At 48.1% G+C, this 15,863-nt stretch overlaps 1 protein-coding gene across 1 annotated transcript in view; it reads left to right on the top strand.

The window, feature by feature from the left end:
• Nucleotides 1–15,863, top strand: part of AP1B1 (adaptor related protein complex 1 subunit beta 1) — a 342,547-nt gene that overhangs the window by 302,738 nt on the left and 23,946 nt on the right. The window lies entirely within an intron of this gene.

The raw sequence follows: 15,863 nt of genomic DNA, 5'->3' as shown, positions 1-15,863 counted from the left end.
TTAGGTAGGTCTGTATAACACACAATTTATTGTACAGATTTATGCTACACACAGTGTATTCCAGAGGTAAGATGTCATGTGTAATTGGCAGGTTGAAAAGAAGATGCAGGTTGAAAAGGCGTTGTCTGTGTAACAGTTTGTGTTATACAGGACATGTATTTGTAATTGTAATTTGCATAATACTGGTTGTGAAGAGAGATTCTCTTACGCAGATAATCTATTATACAACGTATGTCTGTGCTGCATCAAAATGTTGATGTATTGGGGAAAAGTTCTGTATAACTCATATGGGGTATCATGCAAGTAGACGTTTGCTCTTAGCATGTTTAGTAGGACCTGTGTCAAATAACTTTTAACGTGGTGGTATGCATTCTAAGGTATACTGTATACTGAGTGCCACCAAATTACAAATGTACTGTCTCCATAGAACAAAGTTTTATTGCATTGGGATGGAAATGTTTTATTGTGTAGAAAGCTTGCTCTCTTCTTGTTTATTGACGTGTCTCCATGTGTTTTTTCACGTCCTGTCTCGCCACCGCTGATCTGCTTTCCCCGAACTGGCAGAATTTAGAGGTTAGCCTTATTTTGCATTTATTTTGTGTTCTGTTTATTTGTACCTTGTTTATTTGTGCCTCTCCCTCTACTTTCCATCTTCCTCTTCATAATAGTCTTCTTTTAATTTCCTTAAAGTCTTCTCTTAACCTGTACCCTTATTCTTCCCTTAGCTTTGGCATTTTACCATTGCTATCCATTATTCTTCTAATTTTACTTCTCCCACTTGCTTTTCATGCAATCACTGGTCTTCATCTTTCTCTTTCACCAATACTTGCTTCTGGATCAACCACTTAGCTTCTCAGCCTGCTCTTCTAAGCTCCTTAAATTTTGTACCCAGGTTTCCATTATGCAGTTTTGATGCTATTCCTTCCATCATTTTCTCTTCAAACCCCTCCTCTTTCTCCTACTGCTATCTTTGTTATTTATTCATTCACAGAGCTCTGTGTCCGGCTCTCTGTTTTAACTGTTCTCCTTCACACACTTTTTTTCTATCATTCTCCTTCACACACTTTTTTTCTATCATTCTCCTCACCAACTTCTCTTCCCCCAAGCTCTTCCCTGTGCTTCTTCAATTTGCTCCTTCTCTTGTCATGTCCAACTCGTCCCTCTGATTTTCTTAACAATCGTTACATTGCTTTTGTTCCAGTCATGTGTTCACCTCTTGCATCCTCTTTTCCAGTCTAATAATTTCTTACCTGGTTACTCCATTGTCTCTTGTTCGCTCCTCATGTTGCCTTTCTTTTTTCACCGCTGGTCCTTTAGATGAATTTTCCTACTCCACCCTAAATGTTGAGCCTGTTGGTAGTCCTTAGGAGGAAGTTCTTGGAACCAGCTTGCCTGTCCTTGCTCTCCTTTTTGATTTCTTGCTCCTTTTGCCATTCCTATTTGTTTTAGCTCACCCTCCTCTACATTTCTCCAACATTCCCCTAAAGACATCCCCTATTTCCTCACTATTTCTTCCACCCTGCTCTCATTCTACACTTATTTGTTCCTACAGAACCTAGTGTATTCACTCTTTTATTCCTTCTTCACACTTCATCTCCCCACCTTGCCCCCCATCTTTCTCTTCCTCTCCTTCTGCCACCCTGCTTCTTGTAATAATCTATCGTTCTCCTCCCCAGTACCTCATTTCTATTCATCCTACCATGGTACTTGCTCTTGTCCTCTGGTTTTACCATTTACTTTTCCCATACTCGGTTTTCCTTCACCTTACAGATCATCACTTTTGAATATTTACCCTTGTCCAGGGGTTCATACTAAAAAATAAAACAAGCAAAACCCAGAAACCGTATTTCCATGTTGTTTTGGAAAATGTTAGTTTTGTCACCATTGGCGGATACTTCGCCTGAAACTAATTATTTGTTAATTTTTTTGGTTTACTTTCATCACCGAGAGATCAGTCCAACCTGCCGCTACATTTTAACTTATTTTGCACTTCTGTATCAGATTGATTCTCCACAAACCGTGTTTTTTGCACATGATGCTCAGAGGTGAGCTGGTACAGTAGATATGACGGCACCCAGTCTAACAAGGACCTGGTCTAGTGTTGCTCTAGGTTTCAGAACTCACACCAGCTTCCTAACATGTTCATCTTAGGTTTATCCATTCTGCTTGGATTTTTTACACCATTTGCCCCAAGTAGTCAGTATATAGATGTGGAATACTTACTTGCAAAAGTAAATGATTAAAAAACAGACTTGATGATTTAATTTGTACATTGTCTTCCTAGTAAAGGGTTATCTATCATAGACGTTGGTCTTGGAGAAGAATTTAATTGTTTCTCTGCTCTTGTCTGTCGTTCTAGCTCTGCTGTTTTTTTGCAGTAAGTTCATGGCAAACTGCAGCAGTTCACTTTCCCCCTCACAAGGAAAACCTGTCTGATTCCATCCAGGTGTCAGTTGAGACTGAAAAAGATCTGCAGAGGTTGCTGCTCAAGCGCAATTGGAACAGTAGCAGACCCCTCTCTTCATCCCATCTGGAGTGGATATTGGTGATGGACACATCACTAATTGATTGGGTAGGCCATCTGGTAGAAGTGTAGATCAAAGGAATCTGGTCTCTGGCAGAGACCCTGATCCACATGTTTCGGTTGGAGCTTTGAACATTTCACTTGATGTTAAAGGCTTTCCTGTGGACCTCATGGGCAGGCTTGTTCAGGTTCTCACAGACAACACCAATGCCATATGGCAGGGTGGGGTTGGGTGGGGTAGGGTTGTGGGTCATGTGCCAGAAGTTATCTCTGTGGTGACGCATCACATGGCGGAATCTTTAAACTCCAATTGAGACAAGCTCGGTCACCAACTTCTAGAAGATCTCAACTGGAGATGGAACGGAGGTAGCGCAGAGTTTCTTTCAGCAATGAGGGGAACCCTGGCTTGATGTCTTCTCCACTACCTAGAACGCGCAGTGTCCATACTTTTGCTCATTGTACTGTTGTCCCTTGGAAACGCATTCCTCATTGAGTGGTGCATGGGACTGCTGCCACTGCTTCTCCTGCTCGACTTCTGAAGAGGATCAGGAAAAAACAGGCCCAGGTCATCCTCATGGCTCTGGATTGGGCCAGGAGAGTTTGGTACTTAGAACTTCTGAGCCTGAGCATCTGTCATCCGGTCAGGCATATGCTTTGGGAGGATCTGCTGTCGCAACAGCAGGGCAGGGTGCTGCTCCTGGACCTGCTTAATATGCACCTCCATGCATGGAGATTGAGCGGCAGTAGTTGATCTCCATTGAGCTTCCTTCTGAATTGTCGATGTGATCCTAGCTGCAAGGCATTCATCCATTAAATGAGTGTTTGTCAGGCACTTGGATAGGTTTGTGGCTTTGTGTAGATCCATTGCAGACTAAACTGTCAGATGTAGAGCTATTTGTTTTATCTTTGGGCCTGCAATGACTTGCTGTAGGCACTGTTAAAACCCTTTCAGCCTTTTTACCCTTGCCGGACCATCTGTCCTTGTTCAAATCACCAGTTCTAATGTGTTTTCTGAAAGGTTTGCAACATATGTTTCTGCCTAAATCCCTTTTTGATCCCACTTTGACTCTTGAATTTGCTCTGCACTTTCCTCATGTGTAGACCTTTTGCGCCAATGCACAGTTGTCCACTGTACCCACTCACATTAGGAACGTTTTTACTGGTTGCGATAAAATTGGCACAATATGTGAATGAGCTTCAAGCGCTCTTGGTCCAGGTACCTACCTCATTCTGCTTTTTTTCTGGAAAAACTGCTATTACGGACTCAAGCTGCAATCCTACCGAAGGTGGTGACGCCTTTTCACGTCAGACAAGCCATCACTCTTCCAACCTTCTTTGTGCTACCTTATGCCTTGAAAGAAGAAAAATGACTCCACGGCTTGCACCCCAACAGATTACTTTTATGTTGATCTTACGAAGGAATATCACGTGAACAATCAACTTATTGTGAGGTCTCAACGGTAAAGAAGGATAAGACGATGCAGAAGTAGACCACTTTCTGTTGAATAATTCTCTGTATTAATATCTGTTATGCAGTGTTTAAGAAGCAGTTACCAAAAGCTCTTTCCACCAGAGCGAAGTGACCTGCCACTGCATTTGCACATGGAGCGCCTGCCCTGGATATCGGGCAGGCCGATATATGGACATCAGGGCACATGTTCACCAAGTACTAGTGCTTTGACATCCAGGTCCAATGAGAACGGTATTTTTTTTTTTTTGACCATTTGGGCCAGTATGACTTTTTATGATCTGAGCCACTTCATAGACCCACTACCTTGGGCGTTTCTGCTTTGATATCTATTCACAAGGTGAGGAATCTGTTTTTAGAAGTATCCATCAGAAGAACAAGTTACTTGCCTTTGGTAAAGCTCTCTCTGGTGGATACTATTAACACAAATTCTTCACCACCCTCTCACCCACCTTTATGTGGGCTGGTCTCCTTTTCCATATAAAAAGGTCCAAATTTTGGAATCTGCACACTTGTTCCAATCTACTGATGGACTCCACATCTGGGGGGTCGTGCAGGTGTATGAAAGAAACTTACGTCAGTGCGCATGGCTGGCACTTTTATGCTGCTCTGTTACCTCCTCCAGAGTGCAACAAAGTTGGTGCCGAGCCACACTGCATTACCTACGAGTGCACAGGATCCCTGTTTTTTTAATTTTCTGAATCCAGTATAGTGCCTGGGGATATTTAAAAGGTGAGGACTCTTTGGTTAGAAAGAGTATTCACCCGAAAGAATGTTACAGCAGGTAACTAAATTGTTCATCACCACCTTCATGAGGTTTTGGTGCGAGGGGCCAACAAGCTGAATGTACCAATTCTGTTTAACCAGCCTAAGTTTTCAATCATCTTTATGAAATTACATCCACAATCTTCTGCTGTCCCTTTGCTGCTGTTGGTTTCAGGACTTCTTGAACATGCAATGGAGCTATCCTTAACGTCCGGTTCAGCCAAGTCTGCCCCTTCAGGATTGCAAAAGGAGTTCAAATACCCCAAGCTGGATTCTCTCTTCATGCATGCAGATCCTCTTTCTGGTTCTTTGCAGTGGCAGCAGTAAGAAAACACCATTCCATGGCATACTACCTCGTTGGAACCAAAATAAGAAGTTAGACTCAGTAGGGAAGAAATCTCTGTTTCATCAGTTGGGCCTTTTGAGTACATCAATGTCTAACAACTGCAGTACAGTACATCCGTTACCTGGGCTTAGACAAAGTATCAACATGAGTGTATCCTTTGGAGGAGAGACTCTTCTATCCATGTTAAGAATTAGTTTTCTAAAAACTAAGTGCTTATCATATCTTGTCACTTCTGGGCTCACCAGCTTCCTTCATCTTTCTGATTCCAAATACCCATCTGCAGATGAGGCCGTTGCAGAAATGCCTGGATACCCAGTGGCATCAACTGTCATGCATTTGGGAGGACAACTTGACTGTTTCAGATCGCAGTTCACAACCCTCCCATGGTGGTGCTCACTCAGACGATTATGATAGAGGCCATATGGGGAGGCCATATGACTATTCTCTAGGTCCAAGGATTGTTGTTGTTAAAATAAAAAAACTATCACATCACCCTCCTGGAATTGAGGGTGGTTCATCTGGCCCTGACTGTTATTTCTACCTTGCTTCATAACCTCTTCCCTTGTTTTTCAGACAGAAAACCTGACACAAATATGTTATCTCCACAAACAGGGAGGCGTGAATGTAGGAAGCTGACTGTATATACTATACCAAAGTAAGGTATAGTGTGGCAGGTTGGGGGTGTGTGTGTGTGTGTGTGTGTGTTTGTTTGTTTTAGTTACCTCCCCCCTCTAAGGGTGGCACAATATGTGTTGCAGCCCTTAGAAGCCTTCCCTGGTCACAGGGCACTTGGTATCCATGGTACCTTTTACAAGGGACTTACATGTGGCCAGAGAGGTGCCAATTGGGGGTACAAGGGTACAGTTTTGGGAAAGAACCCAGGGCTTGGGAACCTGATTGGCAGGGACCCAGGGCACATCAATTCAAAGTGCATCAGAAATCTAGCAAAAAGTGGGGGGGGGTTAATGCAACAGAAATCCAGCTTCCTACAATGAGAGCCAGAGATCACGCTAGATGCCTGGACAATTTGGAGATAATTGATTGCAAGAAACTTGCATATCGTAGTAGTCCACCCATCAGGAACCCACAGCACGCATGCAGATTCTCTAAGCTGGCTATTCCAATATAATCATGATTTGGTATTAAACGTTCTGCAAATTACATTTTCCAAATGTGATTTCCAGATGCTGACTTATTTGCAATCGCAGACAGAAGGAAATGCCCATGGTATACATCCAGGTTTTACCAACCAGGAGCTCCAGGAATGCTCTTTTGATCAATTGGCCAAAAATGTTTGTTAATGTATTTCAGCCACTGCCATTGATCTCATAGGTGATCATCAAACTAGTGAAGGACAGCTTGATAATGATTCTTACATGTCCAGAGTGGCCACACAGTGGTGTTACACAGGTCTTTTACACCCTTTGGGATGTCCAGAGACTGCTGTGCAAACCAGAGTTTCAGTTCAAGCTCAGGAGCCAGTTCTTGCATTGCTATCTTTCATCACTGAGATTGGGAGCCTGATTCTTGAACTCTTCTTATAAGGACATTTAAACCTGCCAGAAGAATTTATGAGGAACTTGAAAGAGGATAGTTGCCCTCCCACTTGAACCTCATGTTCATTCAAATTGGAAGGGTTTTGCATTTTGAACCTACAAAAGAATATTGATCATACCATATGCAAAGAAAATCTGTATTCCATTATCTTCTTGTTTTAGCGAAGTCAGGGATGCGGTATTCTTCTATATAGGTACACCTTGGAGCCATAAAAGCTTACAGGAAAACCCTTCACCCTATTCAAACTTCTGCTTGTCAAGTATTTTCTGGAAGGGATTAAGACTTACCCTCCCATAAGCAGCCCTTTTCCTGCCTTGGAGTTGAATGTGGTTCTATCCAAAATATCGGGTCCATTTTGTGCCTGTTCAAAAGCCATCTGTCAAAATATCTCCCTGGAAACTGTTTTTGTTGTGGATATTCCTTCCGTTCTTCAGGTTAGTGTAATCCAGGTCCTTTGTTGTAAGGAAACTTTTATTCTGTTAAAGAACGACAATTATGAGAAACCACGTTAGATTTGTTCCTAAAGTTAAGATTTTCATGTAAATCAAACAATAAATCAGACCATCTCTTTTCTGACCTTCTTTGAGAATCCTTCGACTCCAGCTCTAAATTGTTCTGATAGTGGACATCTATTTGTTAATTTTAGCCCTATAAATCTTGTTTGGCTTCTTACAAGTAGTTCATATTTGTTGGTTGGATTGTGTCTTGTATTTTACTGTGTTATAAAAATGCCAACAAGAAATTGGCTGGTAGGCTCAGAGTTAAGTCTACAGATGAAGGGCCACTACTGCTGCTTTATGCAGAGACTTGTAAAGCAGCTACTTGGAAGTTTGTACATACTTTCACAAGGAACTATTGCCTTTACACAGATTTCAGACCAGATGTCTAGGCCGGACACGCCTTTCTATGTCTGTTTGGATAGTGCAATGTGGGTCTTTCTCCTTTTCCTCTTCTTTTATAGGGAAGGGATTTCTTCTCTATTTAGTGCTTATCTCTTGAAATGAAGGAATAGGTCCTTACCTGAGGTACTAGATCCCTGCTAGGAGAATCTTCATTAAAATTATAAGCAACCTTCCCTACTCCCTGGAGAAGAGGCTTAGGTAATTGCTCCCCTATTCCCATGAGAACTGACCCAACTACCGCCTACAGTGCATGATGGGTTACTGGAGGTGCTCTGTACCTTAAAGGAGCAGCTCCGTTTTCTCCCAGCTTTTTTTAGACTTCAACGTATATGGCTACATTGTTCCTGTTTTTTTCCCTCATCCTTGGGAAAAAAGTGCTCGTCAGGTCACTAGGTTTCTGTTAGTAACGGGAAACATCCTTTACAACAAAACTTTTTCCACGCAGTACCTTTACAACGCAGGTATTACAACGCAAGTCGTTACAACAACTTGCGCTGGAGGGCGCTGTAGGATAGGGAATAGTTTAATTTACTATACAAAACCTTCCCTACTATCCACGGGGACTGGAGTTGGAATAGTAAATTAAACTATTCACTATCCAGCGCCCCCCAACGCAAGTCGCGACTTGCGTTGTAAAACCTGCGTTGTAAAGGCATGCGTGGAAAAAGCATGCGTTGTAACGACATACTGGTAACAGTATATATTTTGAAAATCTTTACCATTTTTTTTTTAAAGTACATACTTGAGAATTGGCTGATATATCTGGGTATAGGCTTTTCTAATGCTTTTATTTTTCACAGAAAGTTATTTTTTTCTAAAATAAAGTATATTTTTTATTTAATATATGTTTTATAAAAATAAAGAGAAAAAAAGGCTCCAGTGTGTGAGTGCGACTATTCAGTGCTTATGACTATAATGAAGATTCCCCTGGAGGAGAACATGGTCTTTATTTGTTCTTTGTGTTCTTGTTGAGGTGTTTTCAAGCAATGTACAAAGTTTTTATTGTTCGAGAAATGTCGGAAATGCCGGGTACCTGTCCTGCTGAAAGCATAAAGAAGATGCTCCTTTTTGCAGTTTAGTTATGGTGCATGCATGTGATCAAAGAAGGAATTCAGGCTAAGAGCAGTTAGGTGCCATTAATGGGATATAGTATTCACATTTACTGTTGGCTGTTTGCTTGATCTCATGTCTGAAATGCTGTCTGTACTCTCCTTTTTAACGGTAAAATATTTTTCCTACCGCACAGCTTGAATCATACTTCACAGATTTAAAGATGCTGTGATGGTTGTTATAAGCTTGTTACTTTAATCTGTTACTCCAAATAGAAGGAAGTCTGGGTAAGCACGAACAAATGCCCAGGGGCGGCTCTAGGCTCATGGTGGCCCTGGGCAGGGAGCGTAGGTAGGGGGCCCCGGAAGAGGGGGTCCTGGTTGGGCGAAGCCACCCGGAGCTCAGGAAGGTGTTTTAATAAAACGTCCAGAAAAGGCGTTAAATGACCAGTACCTGCGGATGCTCCTACCCTTCCGAATTCGTCTCAGAACAATAACATTTAGGAGGAGGAGCCAGATTGCTCCTTCCTGTGACGCTACGAAAGCCTGCTGAGCCGCCTTTCTCTTTCGTTTCGAATAACCAGATTTGTGTACTCTAATTCTCTTAATTTTGCTTGCAATGTTTAAAATGCCTTTACCAGCGGGCCAGCAGTGGGTAGGGAATGAAAGAAGCCAATCAGGAACCAGGAGGAACGTAGGCGCGGAGGCCAGTGAAGAGGGGGGGTCAGGGTGTTTGGAAGTGGAACGGAGCCGGAGGCCGCCAAATCCCTGCCAGGAGCCGCCACGCAAATATGTATCCATCCTCAGAGGATTATTATATCTGAAAGAGACACGTTAGTGATAGATTCCTTACCGTAGAATATTCCCAGGCGTCAGACTGGATCTGGACATTTTTGCGTAGCAGTACCCTTGCGCGTCGGTAGGCGTCGTCTATGGCTCCGCGTCGGTCGTCGGCGCCGTGATGACGTCGTCGTAGTACTTAGACGCCGCGTCCGCGTGCTGACGTCAGTTCTTCTTTTCTCCGCGCCAGCAGCGCAGATCCGGAAAAAGTGGTACCTTAGTCTTTTTGACTAAACTTTTTTGATCTCTTTTGATCATTCTTTTTCGAGTCTTCGATTCCGAACGGTGCCGGTAGGGAGGCCAGGTTTTAAGCACTGTGAGGATTGCGACCGACTGATATCCGTCACCGACCCTCACCGTCGGTGTCTCCACTGTCTCGGCGTCGACCACGACGATAAGACCTGTTCCGACTGCCGGGCCCTGACTTCGAAAGCTAGGCGGGAGCGGTCCCGCAAGCGACTCGAACTCCGGCAGTCGGCCCTGCGCCGAAAGAGGTCCCGGTCTGGACGGAGGTCGAGGGACCGGTCGCGGGAGCGGAGCCACCATAGCTCCGGGAGTTGACATCACTCCTCTGGGTCGAAGTCGTCAGGTAAGCACAAGAAGTCGAAGAGACGTCATCGCTCTTCCGACTCCCCCCGACGCTCGCACGACGCGGCCGGGGGTTCAGGTGACACCGCCCACGCGGCTCCGTCTGAGTCGCAGGCGTCGCGTCCGGCCCCATACCCTCTGGTCCCTGGGCCACGCGCGACGCCGGAGGAGATCGAGCGGTTCCTCATGGCCATGAGGTCCCTCACTCCCCCGGCGCACTCCGCGGCGCCTTCGGGCCCAGCAGACCCGTCTGGGGGCCCTAGCGGGTCGGGGGCTCCGGCACCGACTCCGTCGAGTGCTTCGGCCTCGGCACCGCCGACGCCTTCGGGCCCCACTGGATCCGGATCCGGGTCATCGCCGGTGGACCTAACGACCTCCCCGGCGCCCGTCCCTCAGGTGTCACCCCCGGCGCCGTCTTCGGGCGGCGCCGTCCCCGAGGCCTCCCTCGACCCGGAGCTGGGCGCCGCTTCAGACGCCGTTCGGAGAGTTTACCTTTCATGAGCCGGCCCCATCATTTGACACCCCTGGGTACCAGGAGATGGGTGATGAAGAGGATTGGGAGGGGTCTGAGGACCCTCTGACACGGGGGTGTCAGTCCCAGGAGGACTGGACAGGTGAACTTGGGGATGCCAGTGGTCTGGACACATCACCAGACACTGGCTTTGTCTCCCCTCCTACTGTGGCTACGGAGGAGGGGGCTGCCTATAGTGTGGTGCTGACGCGGGCGGCCAAGGCCTTGGGCCTTGAACTCCCCGTCGCGGCCGTGAGGACTAACCTCCTCACTGAGGTCCTTAAACCGCAGTCAAGCTCGGCTGAGCCCCTGCTGCCGTTTAATGAGGCCTTGACCGACGTTCTTTTGGGCACTTGGTCCAGGCCCGCTACAGGTTCGCCTGTAGATAGGAACGTGGCCAGACGCCACCGCCCGGCCCCGGGCGACCCTTGTTTCCTGTCCACCCACCCCACCCCTGAGATCCTGGTGATCCAGGCCTCCAATTCCCAGACCGCATTCCCGTCGGCTCCGCCTGAAAGGGAATCCAAGAGGTATGAGCAATACGGCAAGAAGGTATTCTCCTCCCTGAGTTTGGGACTGCGGTCTTCCAACACCGCATGCCTCTTGGGCCGCTACACCCACTCCCTGTGGGATACGGTCGAGGACGTGCTGCCAGAATGCCCGTTGGAGGTACGGGCTAAACTCGGCCAAGCCCTTGTGGAAGGCCGAGATTGGCACGTTATTCTATTCGGTATGGACTGGATACCACCGACTCACTGGGCAGAGCGATGGCAACGACGGTGGCGATTCGTCGCCACGCCTGGTTGAGATCCGCCAACTTCTCGGCTGATGTCCAGAATACACTCATGGACATGCCGTTTGATGGCCGTCGCCTGTACCCACACGTGCTGCCAGCCATGCACCGCAGGGTAATACCCAACACGGTGGCGGCCGTGGAAACCGCCGTGGCGGCGGTCGGGGACAACGGCGAGGTCAGTCCACACCTTCCCCCGCGGCATCCGCCTCAAAGCCCTCCTAGTCTGTGCTTTCAGGCCCATCACCTCCTCCACTGGCACACTGTCACTTCAGACAGGTGGGTGCTGCAAATCCTCCGAAGGGGCTACTCCCTCCCCTTCGAGACGACCCCTCCAGCCATGCCACCGCAGTACCACCGCGTATCGGGGGATCATTTGCGGCTTCTGCAGGAGGAAGTTACGGCCCTCTTGGCCAAGGGAGCCATCGAGCGCGTTCCTGGGTCAGAAGTAGGGTGTGGTTGTTACTCCCACTACTTTCTGGTACCCAAGAAGGGCAAAGGGGGCCTCCGCCCTATCTTGGACCTACGGAACGTCAACGGCTTCCTCCGGAAGGAGAAGTTCAAAATGCTGACACTGGCTCAGGTCCTAGCTGCCCTGGACCCAGAAGACTGGATGGTAGCGTTGGACTTGCAGGACGCCTATTTACACATCCCCGTCTTGCCGGCCCACCGGCGCTACCTGCGGTTCACGGTTGGCCACGAGCACTTTCAGTTTACCGTGCTCCCCTTCGGCCTTACCAGCGCCCCACGGGTGTTCACAAAGGTGATGGCGGTGGTCGCAGCTCATCTGCGCAGGTTAGGGGTTTCAGTCTTCCCCTACCTCGACGACTGGTTGTTGAAGGCGGGGTCGCCCCAGACGGTCGTCAACCACCTCCAGACGACGGCAGACTTCCTGCACCAGCTGGGGTTCTCCATCAATGTGCCGAAGTCACACCTGTGCCCCTCTCAGAAGCTCCTCTTCATCGGAGCGGTTCTCGACTCGGCGCAGTTTCAGGTTAATCCTCCCGAGCAGCGGGTTCGGGATATTCAGGCTCTGGTTCCACTCTTTCAGCCTTTATCCCGGGTCTCGGTCAGGTTGACGCTGCGGCTCCTGGGGCTGATGGCCTCCTGCATCCTTCTGGTGCATCACGCCCGGTGGCGGATGCGGGCTCTGCAGTGGGACCTGAAGTTTCAGTGGGCCCAGCATCAGGGCAACCTTTCCGACCATGTCCTGATCTCGGAGGGCACTGCGAGACAGCTGCAGTGGTGGCTCACGGACCACGATTGGGTCAGCGGCAGATCCCTCTCCCTTCCCCAACCGGAGCACGTAGTTGTGACGGACGCGTTCCTCCAGGGCTGGGGATGCCACATGGGAGAGGCGGAGATCATCAGTTCTGCGCGTTGGAATTTCCAAGGCGGCACTCGCTCGGCGACACTTTTCGTCGCGAGTGGAGTTGCGGTCTGTTGTACGCCTTTCCGCCTATACCACTTCTGCCCAGAGTGCTGAAGAAGATCAAGCGCGACCGGGCACAAGTCATCCTTGTGGCTCCGAACTGGGCACGAAGGTACTGGTATCCCGAGCTACTCAGTATGTCAGTCGATCCCCCGATTCGTCTGCCTCTTCAGGAGGACCTTCTGTCCCAGCAGCATGGGACGGTCCTCCACACGAACCTGTCCAGTCTCCACCTCCATACTTGGAGATTGAGCGGCGACAGTTGAGGCCATTTGACTTGCCTCCTGAAGTCTGTAACGTCATTCTGGCAGCCAGGCGTCCCTCCACAAAATCGGTATACGCCTGCAGGTGGAATAAGTATGTGGCATGGAGCACAGCAAAGGCTGTGGATCCTCTTTCTGCCCCTCTTGCTGAGGTTCTTCTCTTCCTTCTTTCTCTTGCCCAGCAGGGCTCTGCTCTTGGCACTATCAAGGGCTACCTTTCTGCCCTTTCAGCCTTTCTGAGGCTGCCTGATCGACCTTCTTTGTTCAAGTCCCCAATTGTAAATAGGTTTTTGAAGGGCATCACACACACGTTCCCTCCTGTTCCGTTTGTGATGCCTCAGTGGGACTTGAACCTTGTTCTTACATTTCTGATGTGCGCTCCCTTTGAGCCACTTCACAACTGTCCTCTCCGCCTTCTTACTCTGAAGACTGCTTTCCTGGTTGCCATCACCTCTGCCAGGAGAGTGAGTGAGCTCCAGGCTCTTTCATCTAAACCCCCTTTCCTTTCTATCCATCCGGACAAGGTTGTGTTGCGGACTAGGCCATCTTTCCTGCCCAAGGTTGTCACGGCCTTCCACATCGGGCAGTCTATCACCTTCAAGTTCAAGTTCGAGCATTTATATAGCGCGCTACTCACCCAGGGGGTCTCAAGGCGCTTGGGGAAGGGGTTCATTATTTGTCGAATAGCCAGGTTTTGAGTTCTTTTCTGAAGGAGATGTGGTTTTGAGTAAGGCGGAGGTGAGTGGGGAGTGTGTTCCAGGTCTTGGCAGCGAGGAAGGAGAAGGATCTGCCACCCATGGTGGATTTTCGGATGCGCGGGTCTGCGGCGAGGGCTTGATTGGACGATCTAAGTTGGCGGGTTGGTTTGTAGAAGGACAGTCGTGTGTTGAGGCATTCGGGTCCTTGATTGTAGAGGGCCTTGTGTGCGTGGGTGAGAAGGCGGAATGTAATTCTTTTGTTGACGGGAAGCCAGTGGAGGTCATTTAGGTGTCCGGTGATGTGATCTTGGCGAGGGATGTCTAATATGAGTCTCGCTGATGCGTTTTGGATGCGTTGGAGTTTTTTCTGTAATTTTGCTGTGATTCCGGCGTATAGTGTGTTACCATAATCCAGTCGACTCGTGACCAGTGCGTGGGTGACAGTCTTTCTTGTCTCTAGGGGGATCCAGCGGAAGATCTTTTTGAGAATGCGGAGTAAGTTGAAGCAGGAGGATGAGACTGCGTTGACTTGTCTGGACATCGAGAGAGAGGAGTCTAGGATGAAGCCAAGGTTGCGAGCATGGTCTGTGGGTGTGGGTGCTGTGCCCAGAGCGGAAGGCCACCAAGAGTCGTCCCAAGCATCGGGGGAAGTTCCTAGGATGAGCAACTCCGTTTTGTCTGAGTTGCCTACCTTCTTTCCACCACCGCATCCCTCTAAAGAGGAAAAGCGGCTCCACCGTCTGGACCCAAAACGGGCGCTCTCTTTCTATCTGGATTGCACACGCCAGTTCCGGGTGGATGACCAACTCTTTGTTGGTTACGTGGGCGCTAAGAAGGGAAAGGCGGTGCACAAGAGGACCATCTCTCGGTGGATCATCTTGTGTATCCAGGCATGTTACTCCTTGGCCAAAAAGGAGCCACCTGTTGGATTACGGGCTCATTCCACTCGGGCCACGGCGACTACAACTGCCCTGGGCCGGGGAGTGCCCTTGCAGGACATTTGCCAGGCAGCTACGTGGGCCTCGCTGCACACATTTGCAAGACACTATTGCCTGGACAGTCCAGTCCGGAGGGATGGCTTCTTTGGCCGTTCGGTCCTCCAGGACTTTCTGGTGTGATTATTGGTTCGCAGACCCACCACCGGGGTTGGTATTGCTGGGGTATCTATTCTAAGGTAAGGAATCTATCACTAACGTGTCTCTTTCAGATGCACAAGTTACTACTTGTGTAACGATATATCTGTAAGAGACATTAGTTAGTGATAGATTCCTTACCGACCCGCCTATCCTCCCCGTTCTGCGAACCGATATCTAGGGTTAAGGTCATCCCCTTTCAGGGCCCTAGTTTCAATGGCACCAGTGTTGGTTTTTAACATGGCTCAGCGCTTCTGGCGCGGAAAAGCTGTGTCTAAGAACTGACGTCAGCACACGGAGGCGGCGTCTAAGTACTCAGACGACGTCATCACGGCGCCCATGACGCCGACGACGGACGCGGAGCCGCAGACGCCTACCGACGCGCAAGGGTACTGCTACGCAAAAATTTCCGGATCCAGTCTGACGCCTGGGGATATTCTAAGGTAAGGAATCTATCGCTAACTAATGTCTCTTACAGATATATCGTTACACAAGTAGTAACTTGTGCATTAAGGATATATATTGGCGTGGCGGCCCCTGGGGTTTGGCGGCCCTGTGCAGGTGCACAGCTTTCACATGCCTAAGGCCACCCCTGAAATGCCCTTTGTAATCACCAGTTATTCTCCAAGAAATGGTTGATGACTAAGAGATGGCACTGTGAATCTGTACTGGTCTCGTCTAGCCATTTTGAAAAACTACTATATGGATGAAACCGGTATCTCTGCATTTACACTGATCCTCATGGGAAACAAAAACACCAGATAATACATTTATTCCAGGGGCAGGAGGAAATAGTGACACCTTTTTAAGGTGAAAAGATCTGATGTTTCTCCGGGAAAAGTAATGTAGACGCTCTTCATTTTGTTATATCTGAAGGTTACTATATTAACTTGATCATGAACCTTTTACTGTCTGCAACAATTCTCCAAAAAGCTTCTTAGGCTTTATGTATTGAAATTGATTCCTAATACTTTGTTTTCCAACTAAGGGTTCT

Source organism: Lissotriton helveticus, chromosome 11 (assembly GCF_964261635.1).
Source record: "Lissotriton helveticus chromosome 11, aLisHel1.1, whole genome shotgun sequence".
Classification (NCBI taxonomy): domain Eukaryota; kingdom Metazoa; phylum Chordata; class Amphibia; order Caudata; family Salamandridae; genus Lissotriton; species Lissotriton helveticus.
This window is presented reverse-complemented; position numbering and strand designations above follow the sequence as displayed.